This window comes from Kogia breviceps, chromosome 1 (genome assembly GCF_026419965.1).
Source record: "Kogia breviceps isolate mKogBre1 chromosome 1, mKogBre1 haplotype 1, whole genome shotgun sequence".
In the NCBI taxonomy this organism is placed as follows: Eukaryota; Metazoa; Chordata; class Mammalia; order Artiodactyla; family Physeteridae; genus Kogia; species Kogia breviceps.
The window spans coordinates 100,236,982-100,249,648 of record NC_081310.1 but is presented as its reverse complement, the minus strand read 5'-3'; the positions used below and the strand labels follow the sequence as shown (position 1 = coordinate 100,249,648).

General features: G+C 37.3%; 1 pseudogene; it reads left to right on the top strand.

The window, feature by feature from the left end:
• The first annotated feature begins 4,553 nt into the window (after positions 1–4,553).
• Positions 4,554–4,807, top strand: LOC131760237 (serine palmitoyltransferase small subunit A pseudogene; annotated as a pseudogene).
• Positions 4,808–12,667: the final 7,860 nt, after the last annotated feature.

Genomic DNA, 12,667 nt, shown 5'->3' with positions numbered 1-12,667 from the left:
CTCTAATTGCTTTAGGTGCAAAGTTAGGTTGTTTATTAGAGATGTTTCCTGTTCTTAAGGTATGATTGTATTACTATAAAATTCCCTCTTAGAACTGCTTTTGCTGCATCCCATAGGTTTTGGGTCGTCATGTCTCCATTGCCATTTGTTTCTAAGTATTTTTTGATTTCTTCTTTGATTTCTTCAGTGATCACTTCATTATTAAGTAGTGTATTGTTTAGCCTCCATGTGTTTGTATTTTTTTACAGATCTTTTCCTGTAATTGATATCTAGTCTTCTAGCGTTGTGGTCAGAAAAGATACTTGATACAATTTCAATTTTCTTAAATTTACCAAGGCTTGATTTTTTACCGAAGATATGATCTATCCTGGAGAATGTTCCATGAGCACTTGAGAAAAATGTGTATTCTGTTGTTTTTGGATGGAATGTCCTATAAATATCAATTAACTCCATCTTGTTTAATGTATCATTTAAAGCTTGTGTTTCCTTATTTATTTTAATTTTGGATGATCTGTCCATTGGTGACAATGGGGTGTTAAAGTCCCCTACTATGAATGTGTTACTGTTGATTTCCCCTTTTATGGCTGTTAGTATTTGCCTTATGTATTGAGGTGCTCCTATGTTGGGTGCATAAATATTTACAATTGTTATCTCTTCTTGGATCGATCTCTTGATCATTATGTAGTGTCCTTCTTTGTCTCTTGTAATAGTCTTTATTTTAAAGTCTATTTTGTCTGATATGAGAATTGCTACTCCAGCTTTCTTCTGATTTCCATTTGCATGGAATATCTTTTTCCATCCCCTCAATTTCAGTCTGTATGTGTCCCTAGGTCTGAAGTGGATCTCTTGTAGATGGCATATATATGGGTCTTGTTTTTGCATCCATTCAGCCAGTCTGTGTCTTTTGGTGGGAGCATTTAATCCATTTACATGTAAGGTAATTATCGATATGTATGTTCCTATTCCCATTTTCTTAATTGTTTGCATTTGTTCTTGTAGGTCTTTTCCTTCTCCTGTGTTTCTTGCCTAGAGAAGTTCCTTTAGCATTTGTTGTAAAGCTGGTTTGGTGGTGCTGAACTCTCTCAGCTTTTGCTTGTCTGTAAATGTTTTAATTTCTCCATCAAATCTGAATGAGATCCTTGCTGGGTAGAGTAATCTTGGTTGTAGGTTTTTCTCCTTCATCACTTTAAATATGTCCTGCCACTCCCTTCTGGCTTCCAGAGTTTCTGCTGAAAGATCTTATGGGGATTCCCTTGTGTGTTATTTGTTGTTTTTCCCTTGCTGCTTTTAATATATTTTCTTTGTATTTAATTTTTGACTGTTTGATTAATATGTGTCTTTGCATGTTTCTCCTTGGATTTATCCTATATGGGACTCTCTGTGCTTCCTGGACTTGATTAACTATTTCCTTTCCCATATAGGGAAGTTTTCAACTATAATCTCTTCAAATATTTTCTCAGTCCCTTTCTTTTTCTCTTCTTCTTCCAGGACCCCTATAATTCGAATGTTGGTGTGTTTAATGTTGTTCCAGAGGTCTCTGAGACTGTCCTCAGTTCTTTTCATTCTTTTTTGTTTATTCTGTTCTGCAGTAGTTATTTCCACTATTTTATCTTCCAGGTCACTTATCCGTTCTTCTGCCTCAGTTATTCTGCTATTGATCCCATCTAGAGTATTTTTAATTTCATTTATTGTGTTGTTCATCGTTGCTTGTTTCCTCTTTAGTTCTTCTAGGTCCTTGTTAAATGCTTCTTTCATTTTCTCTATTCTATTCCCAAGATTTTGGATCATCTTTACTATCATTATTCTGAATTCTTTATCAGGTAGACTGTCTATTTCCTCTTCATTTGTTAGGTCAGGTGGGTTTTTATCTTGATCCTACATCTGCTGTGTGTTTTTCTGTCTTCTCATTTTGCTTATCTTACTGTGTTTGGGGTTTCTTTTTTGCAGGCTGCAGTTTCGTAGTTCCCATTGTTTTTGGTGTCTGTCCCCAGTGGCTAAAGTTGGTTCAGTGGGTTGTGTAGGCTTCCTGGTGGCGGGGACTAGTGCCTGTGTTCTGGTGGATGAGGCTGGATCTTGTATTTCTGGTGGACAGGTCCACATCTGGTGGTGTATTTGGGGTGTCTGTGGCCTTATTATGTTTTTAGGCAGCCTCTCAGCTAATGGGTGGGGTTTTGTTCCTGTCTTGCTAGTTGTTTGGCATAGGGTGTCCAGCACTGTAGCTTGCTGGTTGTTGAGTGAAGCTGGGTGTTGGTGTTGAGATGGAGATCTCTGGGAGATTTTCGCTGTTTGATATTATGTGGAGCTGGGAGGTCTCTTGTGGACCAGTGTCCTGAAGTTGGCTCTCCCACCTCAGAGGCATAGCACTGACTCCTGGCTGGAGCCCTAAGAGCCTTTCATCCACAAAGCTCAGAATAAAAGAGAGGAAATGTAGAAAGCAAGAAAGAAAGAAGAAAGAAAGGGAAAGCAAGAAAGCAAGAAAGAAAGAAAGAAAGAAAGAAAGAAGATAAAATAAAATAAGATAAAATAAAATAAAGTTAAGATAAAAAATAATTATTAAGAAAATAGGGCTTCCCTGGTGGCGCAGTGGTTGAGAATCCGCCTGCCGATGCAGGAGACACGGGTTCGTGCCCTGGTCCGGGAAGATCCCACATGCCGCGGAGCAACTAAGCCCGTGAGCCATGGCCGCTGGGCCTGCGCGTCCGGAGCCTGTGCTCCGCAATGGGAGAGGCCACAACAGTGAGAGGCCCGCATACCGCAAAAAAAAAAAAAAAAAAAAAAAGAAAATAAATTGTTTTAAGTTAAAAAAAAACGGATAGACAGAACCCTAGGACAAATGGTGAAAGCAAAGCTATACAGACAAAATCTCACACAGAAGCACACACATACACACTCACAAAAAGAGGAAAAGGGGAAAAAATAATATATGTTGCTCTCAAAGTCCACCTCCTCAATTTGGGATGATTCGTTGTCTATTCAGGTTTTCCACTGATGCAGGGTACATCAAGTTGATTGTGGAGCTTTAATCCACTGCTCCTGAGGCTGCTGGGAGAAATTTCCCTTTCTCTTCTTTGTTCACACCGCTCCCAGGGTTCAGCTTTGGATTTGGCCCCACCTCTGCATATAGGTCGCAGGAGGGCGTCTGTTCTTCGCTCAGACAGGACGGGGTTAAAGGAGCAGCTGATTCGGGGGCTCTGGCTCACTCAGGCTGAGGGGAGGGAGGGGTACATAATGTGGGGTGAGCCTGCGGCAGCAGAGGCCAGCGTGACGTTGCACCAGCCTGAGGCGCGCCGTGCGTTCTCCCGGGGACGTTGTCCCTGGATCCCGGGACCCTGGAAGTGGTGGGCTGCACAGGCTCCTGGGAGGGGAGTTGTGGAGAGTGACCTATGCTTGCACACAGGCTTCTTGGTGGCGGCAGCAGCAGCCTTAGCGTCTCATGCCTGTCTCTGGGGTCTGCGCTGATAGCCGTGACTCACGCCCGTCTCTGGAGCTCCTTTAAGCAGCACTCTTAATCCCGTCTCCTCGAGCACCAGGAAACAAAGAGGCAAGAAAAAGTCTCTTGCCTCTTCGGCAGGTCCATACTTTTTCCCGGACTCCCTTCCGGCTAGCTGTGGTGCACTAACCCCTTCAGGCTGTGTTCACGCCTCCAGTCATCTCCCTGATATCCGACGGAAGCCCGAGCCTCAGCTCCCAGCCCCTGCCTGCCCCGGCGGGTCAGCAGACAAGCCTCTCAGGCTGGTGAGTTCTGGTCGGCACTGATCCTCTGTGTGGGAATATCTCTGCTTTGCCCTCCACACCCTGTTGCTGCACTCTCCTCCGCGGCTCCGGAGCTTCCCCCTCCGCCACCCGCAGTCTCCGCCCGCGAAGGGGCTTCTAGCGTGTGGGAACCTTTCCTCCTTCACAGCTCCCTCCCACTGGTGCAGGTCCCGTCCCTATTCTTTTGTCTCTGTTTTTTCTTTTTTCTTTTGCCCTACCCAGGTATGCGGGGAGTTTCTTGCCTTTTGGGAGGTCTGAGGTCTTCTGCCATCATTCAGTGGGTGTTCTGTAGGAGCAGTTCCACGTGTAGATGTACTTCTGATGTATCTGTGGGGAGGAAGGTGATCTCCACATCTTACTCTTCCACCATCTTCCCAGCTCCTCTCCTTCTTCATTCTTTTGGGGATTTTTTGTTTTCCATTTCATTGATTTCTACTCTTAATTTATTATTTCCTTTCTTTGGCTTATTTGGACTTAATTTGCTCTTCCTTTTACAGTTTCTTTTTCTTTTTTTTAAACATCTTTATTGGAGTATAATTGCTTTACACACATACAATTTCTTAAGATAGAATATTGGTCAAGATTTGAAACAATGCTTTTTTAGTATATGAGTTTAATGCTGTATATTTCCTCCTAAGCACTGCTTGATGATCATTCACATATTTTTCTTTTAACTCAATTCAAAATAATTTCTAATGTCCTTTTGATTGCTTTCTTTCACTTATGGATTATTTAAAAGTGTGTTATTTAATATCTAAATATATGGGGAGACTGACATTTGGCTGCAACGCCAGAGGCGCATGGCAGGGATGGCGCTGGCGCGGGCCTGGAAACAGACGTCCTGGTTCTACTACCAGTACCTGCTGGTCACAGCACTCTACATGCTGGAGCCCTGGGAGTGGACTGTGTTCAAATCCATGTTGGCTTCCATCATGGGGATGGCACTGTACACAGGATATGTCTTCATGCCTTAGCACACCATGGCGATACTGCACTACTTTGAAATTGTACAGTGACCAAGATGTGACTGAAATCAAGAAGTTCTTTAGGGAAGAGCCACTGTCTGAATTTGGAACAAGACTTCATCAGATGTCATAAGAAACTCTATTAGATGTCAACATAACCAACCATCTGAATATAAAGACTAAAATTTATGAGTAAAACAGGAAAACAATCCTGACTCATGTGTTGTGTTCTTTATTTTTAATTTTAAAAGAGGCTCTTGTATAGTAGTTTTTGTCTATTTTAACATTGTAGTCATTTGTACTTTGATATCAGTATTTTCTTAACCTTTGTGACTGTTTCAATATTACCCAGTGAAAGCTTTTCTTAATGTAACTTTGAGTACATTTTAATTGCCTTCTATTTCTAAAACCCAAAGTCATTAGTTGGGCTCTACTGTTCTTGCTATCATATGGCATACATATCTGCCTGGTATATTTCTACTCTTGACTAAAGTTTTGTAAGAAAAAATTCAAGATTTGGGACAAGGAGTTGGGGAGGGAGGATATTTTATTGAGAACTCTTTACAAAAGACTTATCTGTAAGTTTTCGAACTCAGGAACACAGTTTTAGCTATCTGCACTCTACTCTTAACAGCTTTTACTTTAAAACTATTAAAGTGTTTCTTAACAATGAAAAAGAAAGATCTTGCTGAAGTTAAAATAAGGAACATTTCATCTTTTAAATATTTAATTTGTGTGTGAACTCATTTCCAGAAAACTTTGGTGATGGTTCTTGTGACAAATGGTGGTGAAGTAGCATTATTATGTAATGCTTATATATTGTAGAGTTTTTAATAGAAGGTAAATCAGTTTCCTCTTAGGACCATTAGTAACCATGTACTTCCTTAAATTTAGTGTCATGATTGTAATGGGTGCTGCAAATGCATCTGCACATTGTAATATGATGAGATGAATTGTTAAAAACTATAGCAAAAAGAAATGTAAACTTGGTTAAAATCCTCTCACTCTTTGTATTGCTTTTTTTTAAAAAAGATTTTTATTCCATAAATGTAAAGTGACTACCTAATTTTTTGATGTAAACTCATTAAATTCAAAGACAGAAAAAAAAAATAAATAAATAAATGGGGATTTTTCAGATAGCGTTCTGTTAATAATTTCCATTTTATTTCCTTGTGGTCATACTTTGTATCATTTTAATTCTTTTCAATTTATTAAGACTTGTTTTTTTGGTCAAAATATAACTAACCTTGGTAAATGATTTGTGGATACTTGAAAAGAATGTATATTCTATTGCTATTGGGTGGTGTGTTTGATAAATGTCAATTAGGTCAAGTTGGTTCATAGTGTTCAAGTCTTCCACATCCTTACTACTTTTCTGTCTACATTTTCTATTAATTAGCGAGAGAAAGATGTTGATCTCTGACTTTGATTGTAGATTTGTATATTTTTCCTTGCATTTCTGTTGGTTTTGCTTCATGTGTCTGAAGCTTGGTTATTAGGTGCATTAGCATTAGAATTCGTATCTTCTTGATTAGTTGAGCCCTTTGTTATTATTAAGTGACCCTCTTTAATTCTAGAAATATCTTTGCCCAAAAATCTATCTAGTCCAAAATTAACAGTCACTTTATCATTCTTTTGATTAGTGTTAGCCTGGTATATTTTTTTCCATTCTTTTACTTAATTTTAAGCTATTTGTATCTTTGATTTTTAAACGTACTTCTTGTAGGCAGTTTTTTTCAATCCAACTCCACAATCTCTTGGGGTTTTTAAGACATTTACATTTAATGTAATTAATGACATGGTAAGGTTTAAATCTACCATCTTATTTTTTGTTTTCTATCTGTCCTATTTGTTTTCTGTTCCCTCTTTTTCTTTTTTTAAACTTTTTTGGATTGAGTATTTTTTATGATTCCATTTTACCTCTAGTCTTTGGTCTATTAAATATAATTCTGTTTTGTATTTTAGTGGTTGCTTTAGGATTTGTACATCTTTTTAATTTTATTTTTAAGCAATTCTATTGAGATATAATTTACATACCATACATTCATCCATTTAAAGTGTACAATTTAATGGCTTTTAGCATAGTCACAGAATTTTGAAGCCATAATATAATCAACTTTAAAACATTTTCATTACCTCCCAAAGAAAATCCCATACCACTTAGCCCTCCAATTCTCCCACCTCCACCCCCAGCCCAAGGCAAACACTAAACTAATATCTGTCTCTATAAATTTGACTATTCTGAACATTTTACATAAATGGAATCATACAATATGTATTTATTTTTGACTGGATTTTTTTCAATTAACATAATGTTTTCAAGGTTCATCCATGCTGTAGCATATATCAGTACTGCAAATATTTTTTATTGCCAAATAATAGTCCATTATATGGGTATACCACATTTTATTTATCTATTCATCATAAGTTGTTTCCACTTTGGGGCTAGTATGAATAGTGCTGCTATGAATATTCATATACAAGTTTTTGTGTGGACATATGTTTTCATTTCTCTTGGCTATAAATCAAGAAGTGGAATTGCTAGGTCATATGTTAACTCTAACTCTAAGTTTAACCATTTGAGAAACTTCAAGACCATTTTCCAAAGATGCTGCAACATTTTACATTCCTATCAGCAATGTATGAGTGTTCTAATTTCTCCAAAGCCTCACCAACACTTATTATTGTATTTCTGATTATAGCCATCCTAGTGGGTATAAGGTAGTATCTCACTGTGGTTTTGACTTACATTTCCTTGATGTGAAACTATATATATTTATTTTATTACAATAAATTAAAGAAATATTATACCATTTTGTGTATAGTATAAGAATTTTACAGCAGTCCACCACCAGTCCCTCCCATCAGGAAACGTACACAATCCTCTTAGATAGCTTCATCCACCACAGGGCAGACAGCAGAAGCAAGAAGAACTACAATCCTGCAGCCTGTGGAACAAAAACCACATTCACAGAAAGATAGACAAGATGAAAAGACAAAGGGCTATGTACCAGATGAAACAACAAGATAAAAACCCAGAAAAATAACTAAATGAAGTGGAGATAGGCAACCTTCCAGAAAAACAATTCAGAATAATGATAGTGAAGATGATCCAGGACCTCGGAAAAAGAATGGAGGCAAAGATTGAGAAGATGCAAGAAATGTTTAACAAAGACCTAGAGGAATTAACGAACAAACAAACAGAGATGAACAATACAATAACTGAAATGAAAACTACACTAGAAGGAATCAATAGCAGAATAACTGAGGCAGAAGAACGGATAAATGACCTGAAAGACAGAATGGTGGAATTCACTGCTGCTGAACAGAATAAAGAAAAAAGAATGAAAAGAAGTGAAGACAGCCTAAGAGACCTCTGCGACAACATTAAACACAACAACATTCACATTATAGGGGTCACAGAAGGAGAAGAGAGAGAGAAAGGACCCGAGAAAATATTTGAAGAGATTATAGTCGAAAACTTCCCTAACATCGGAAAGGGAATAGCCGCCCATGTCCAGGAAGCTCAGAGAGTCCCATACAGGATAAACCCAAGGAGAAACATGCCGAGACACATAGTAATGAAACTGGCAAAAATTAAAGACAAAGAAAAATTATTGAAAGCAGCAAGGGAAAAATGACAAATAACATACAAGGGAACTCCCATAAGGTTAACAGCTGATTTCTCAGCAGAAACTCTACAAGCTAGAAGGGAGTGGCATGACATACTTAAAGTGACAAAAGGGAAGAACCTACAATCAAGATTACTCTACCCAGCAAGGATCTCATTCAGATTTGATGGAGAAATTAAAACATTTACAGACAAGCAAAAGCTGAGAGAGTTCAGCACCACTAAACCAGCTTTACAACAAATGCTAAAGGAACTTCTCTAGGCAAGAAACACAGGAGAAGGAAAAGACCTATAAGAACAAATGCAAACAATTAAGAAAATGGGAATAGGAACATACATATCGATAATTACCTTAAATGTAAATGGATTAAATGCTCCCACCAAAAGACACAGACTGGCTGAATGGATGCAAAAACAAGACCCATCTATATGCTGTCTACAAGAGACCCATTTCAGACCTAGGGACACATACAGACTGAAATTGAGGGGATGGAAAAAGATATTCCATGCAAATGGAAATCAAAAGAAAGCTAGAGTAGCAATACTCATATCAGATAAATAGACTTGGAAATAAAGAATGTTACAAGAGACAATGAAGGACACTATATAATGATCAAGGGATAAATCCAAGAAGAAGGTATAACAATTATAAATATATATGCACCCAACATAGGAGCACCTCAATACATAAGGCAACGGCTAACAGCAATAAAAGAGGAAATCGACAGTAACACAATAATAGTGGGGAACTTTAACACTTCACTTACACCAATGGACAGATCATCCAAAATGAAAATAAATAAGGAAACAGAAGCTTTAAATGACACAGTAGACCAGATAGATTTAATTGATATTTCTATAGGACATTCCATCCAAAAACAGCAGATTACACTTTCTTCTCAAGTGCGCACAGAACATTCTCCAGCAAAGATCACATCTTGGGTCACAGATCAAGCTTCAGTAAATTTAAGAAAATTGAAATCATATCAAGCATCTTTTCTGACCACAACGCTATGAGATTAAAAATGAATTACAGGGAAAAAAACGTAAAACACACAAACACATGGAGGGTAAACAATACGTAACTAAATAACCAAGACATCACTGAAGAAATCAAAAAATACTTACAGACAAATGACAATGAAAACACAATGATCCAAAACCTATGGGATGCAGCAAAAGCAGTTCTAAGAGGGAAGTTTATAGCTATACAAGCCGACCTCAAGAAACAAGAAAAATCTCAAATAAACAATCTAACCTTACACCTAAAGGAACTAGAGAAAGAAAAACAAACAAACCCAAAGTTAGCAGAAGGAAAGAAATCATAGAGATCAGAGCAGAAATAAATGAAATAGAAACAAAGAAAACAATAACAAATATCAATAAAACTAAAAGCTGATCCTTTGAGAAGATAAACAAAATTGATAAACCATTAGCCAGACTCTTCAAGAAAAAGAGGGAGAGGACTCAAATCAATAAAATTAGAAATGAAAAAGGAGAAGTTACAACAGACACCGGAGAAATACAAAGCATCCTAAGAGACTACTGCAAGCAACTCTATGCCAATACACTGGACAACCTGGAAGAAATGGACAAATCCTTAGAAAGGTATAACCTTCCAAGATTGAACCAGGAAGAAATAGAAAATATGAACAGACCAATCGCAAGCACTGAAATTGAAACTGTGATTAAAAATCTTCCAACAAACAAAAGTCCAGGACCAGATGGCTTCACAGGGGAATTCTATCAAATATTTACAGAAGAGCTAACACCCATCCTTCTCAAACTCTTCCAAAAATTTGCAGAGGAAGGAACACTCCCAAACTCATTCTATGAGGCCAACATCACCCGGATACCAAAACCAGACAAAGATACTACAAAAAAAGAAAATTACAGACCAATATCACTGATGAATATAGATGCAAAAATCCTCAATAAAATACGAGCAAACAATCCAACAACACATTAAAAGTATCACACACCATGATCAGGTGGGATTTATCCCAGGGATGCAAGGATTCTTCAATATATGCAAATCAGTCAATGTGATACACCATATTAACAAACTGAAGAAGAAAAACCATATGATCACCTCCATAGATGCAGAAAAAGCTTTGGACAAAATTCAACACCATTTATGATAAAAATTCTCCAGAATGTGGGCATAGAGGGAACCTACCTCAACATAATAAAGGCCATATACAACAAACCCACAGCAAACATCATTCTCAATGGTGAAAAACTGAAAGCATTTCCTCTAAGATCAGGAACAAGACAAGGATGTCCACTGTCACCACTATTATTCAACATAGTTTTGGAAGTCCTAGCTATGGCAATCAGAGAGGAAAAAGAAATAAAAGGAATACAAATTGGAAAAGAAGTAAAACTGTCACTGTTTGCAGATGACATGATACTATACATAGACAATCCTAAAAATGCCACCAAAAAACTACTAGAGCTAATCAATGAATTTGGTAAAGTTGCAGGATACAAAATTAATGCACAGAAATCTCTTCCATTCCTATATACTAATGATGAAAAATCTGAAAGAGAAATTAAGGAAACATTCCCATTTACCACTGTAGCAAAAAGAATAAAATACCTAGGAGTAAACCTATCTAGGGAGACAAAAGACCTGTATGCAGATAACTATAAGACACTGATGAAAGAAATTAAAGATGATACCAACAGATAGAGAGATATACCATGTTCTTGGATTGGAAGAATCAATATTGTGAAAATGACTATGCTACCCAAAGCAATTTGTAGGTTCAATGCAATCCCTATCAAATTTCCAATGGCATTTTTTACAGAACCTGAACAAAAATCTTAAAAATTGGTATGGAGACACAAAAGACCCTGAATAGCCAAAGCAGTCTTGAGGGAAAAATCGGAGGTGGAGGAATCAGACTCCCTCACTTCAGACTATACTACAAAGCTACAGTAATCAAGACATTATGGTACTGGCAGAAAAACAGAAATATAGATCAATGGAACAGGATAGAAAGCCCAGAAATAAACCCACGCAAATATGGTCAACTAATCTATGACAAAGGAGGTAAGGATATACAATGGAGAAAAGACAATCTCTTCAATAAGCAGTGCTGGGAAAACTGAACAACTACATGTAAAAGAATGAAATTAGAACACTCCTTAACACCATATGCAAAAATAAACTCAAAATGGATTTGGGACCTAAATATAAAACCGGACACTATAAAACTCTTAGAGGAAAACATAGGAAGAACACTCTTTGATGTAAATCACAGCAAAATCTTTTTTGATCCACCTCCTAGAGTAATGGAAATAAAAACAAAAGTAAACAAATGGGACCTAATGAAACTTAAAAGCTTTTGCACAGCAAAGGAAACTACAAACAACACGAAAAGACAACACTCAGAATGGGAGAAAATACTTGCAAATGAATCAACAGACAAAGGATTAATCTCCAAAATATATAAACAGCTCATGTAGCTCAATATTAGAAAAACAAGCAATCCAATCCAAAAATGGGCAGAAGACCTAAATAGACATTTCTCCAAAGAAGACATACAGATGGCCAGCAAGCACATGAAACGCTGCTCAACATCACTCTTCATTCGGGAAATGCAAATCAAAACTACAATGAGTTATCACCTCACACCAGTTAGAATGGGCATCATCAGAAAATCTACAAACAACAAATGCTGGAGAGGGTGTGGAGAAAAGGGAACCCCTTTGAACTGTTGGTGGGAATGTAAACTGATACAGCCACTATGGAAAACAGTATGGAGGTTCCTTAAAAAACTAAAAATAGAACTACCATACAACCCAGCAATGCCACTACTGGGCATATAACCAGAGAAAACCATAATTCAAAAAGATACATGCACCCCAATGTTCATTGCAGCACTATTTACAATAGCCAGGAGATGGAAGCAACCTAAATGCCCATGGACAGATGAATGGATAAAGACAATGTGGTACATATATACAATGTAATATTACTCAGCCATAAAAAGGAATGAAATTGGGTCATTTGTAGAGATGTGGATGGATCTAGAGACTGTCATACGGAATGAAGTAAGTCAGAAAGAGAAAAAAAATATTGTATATTAACGCATATATGTGGAACCTAGAATAATGGTACAGATGAACTGGTTTGCATGGCAGAAATTGAGACACAGATATAGAGAACAAACATATGTACACCAAGGGGGAAAGTGGGAGGGTGAGGTGGTATGATGAATTGGGAGATTGTGATTGACATATATACACTAATATGTATAAAATGGGTAACAAAAAGAACCTGCTGTATAAAAAAAATAAATTAAATTAA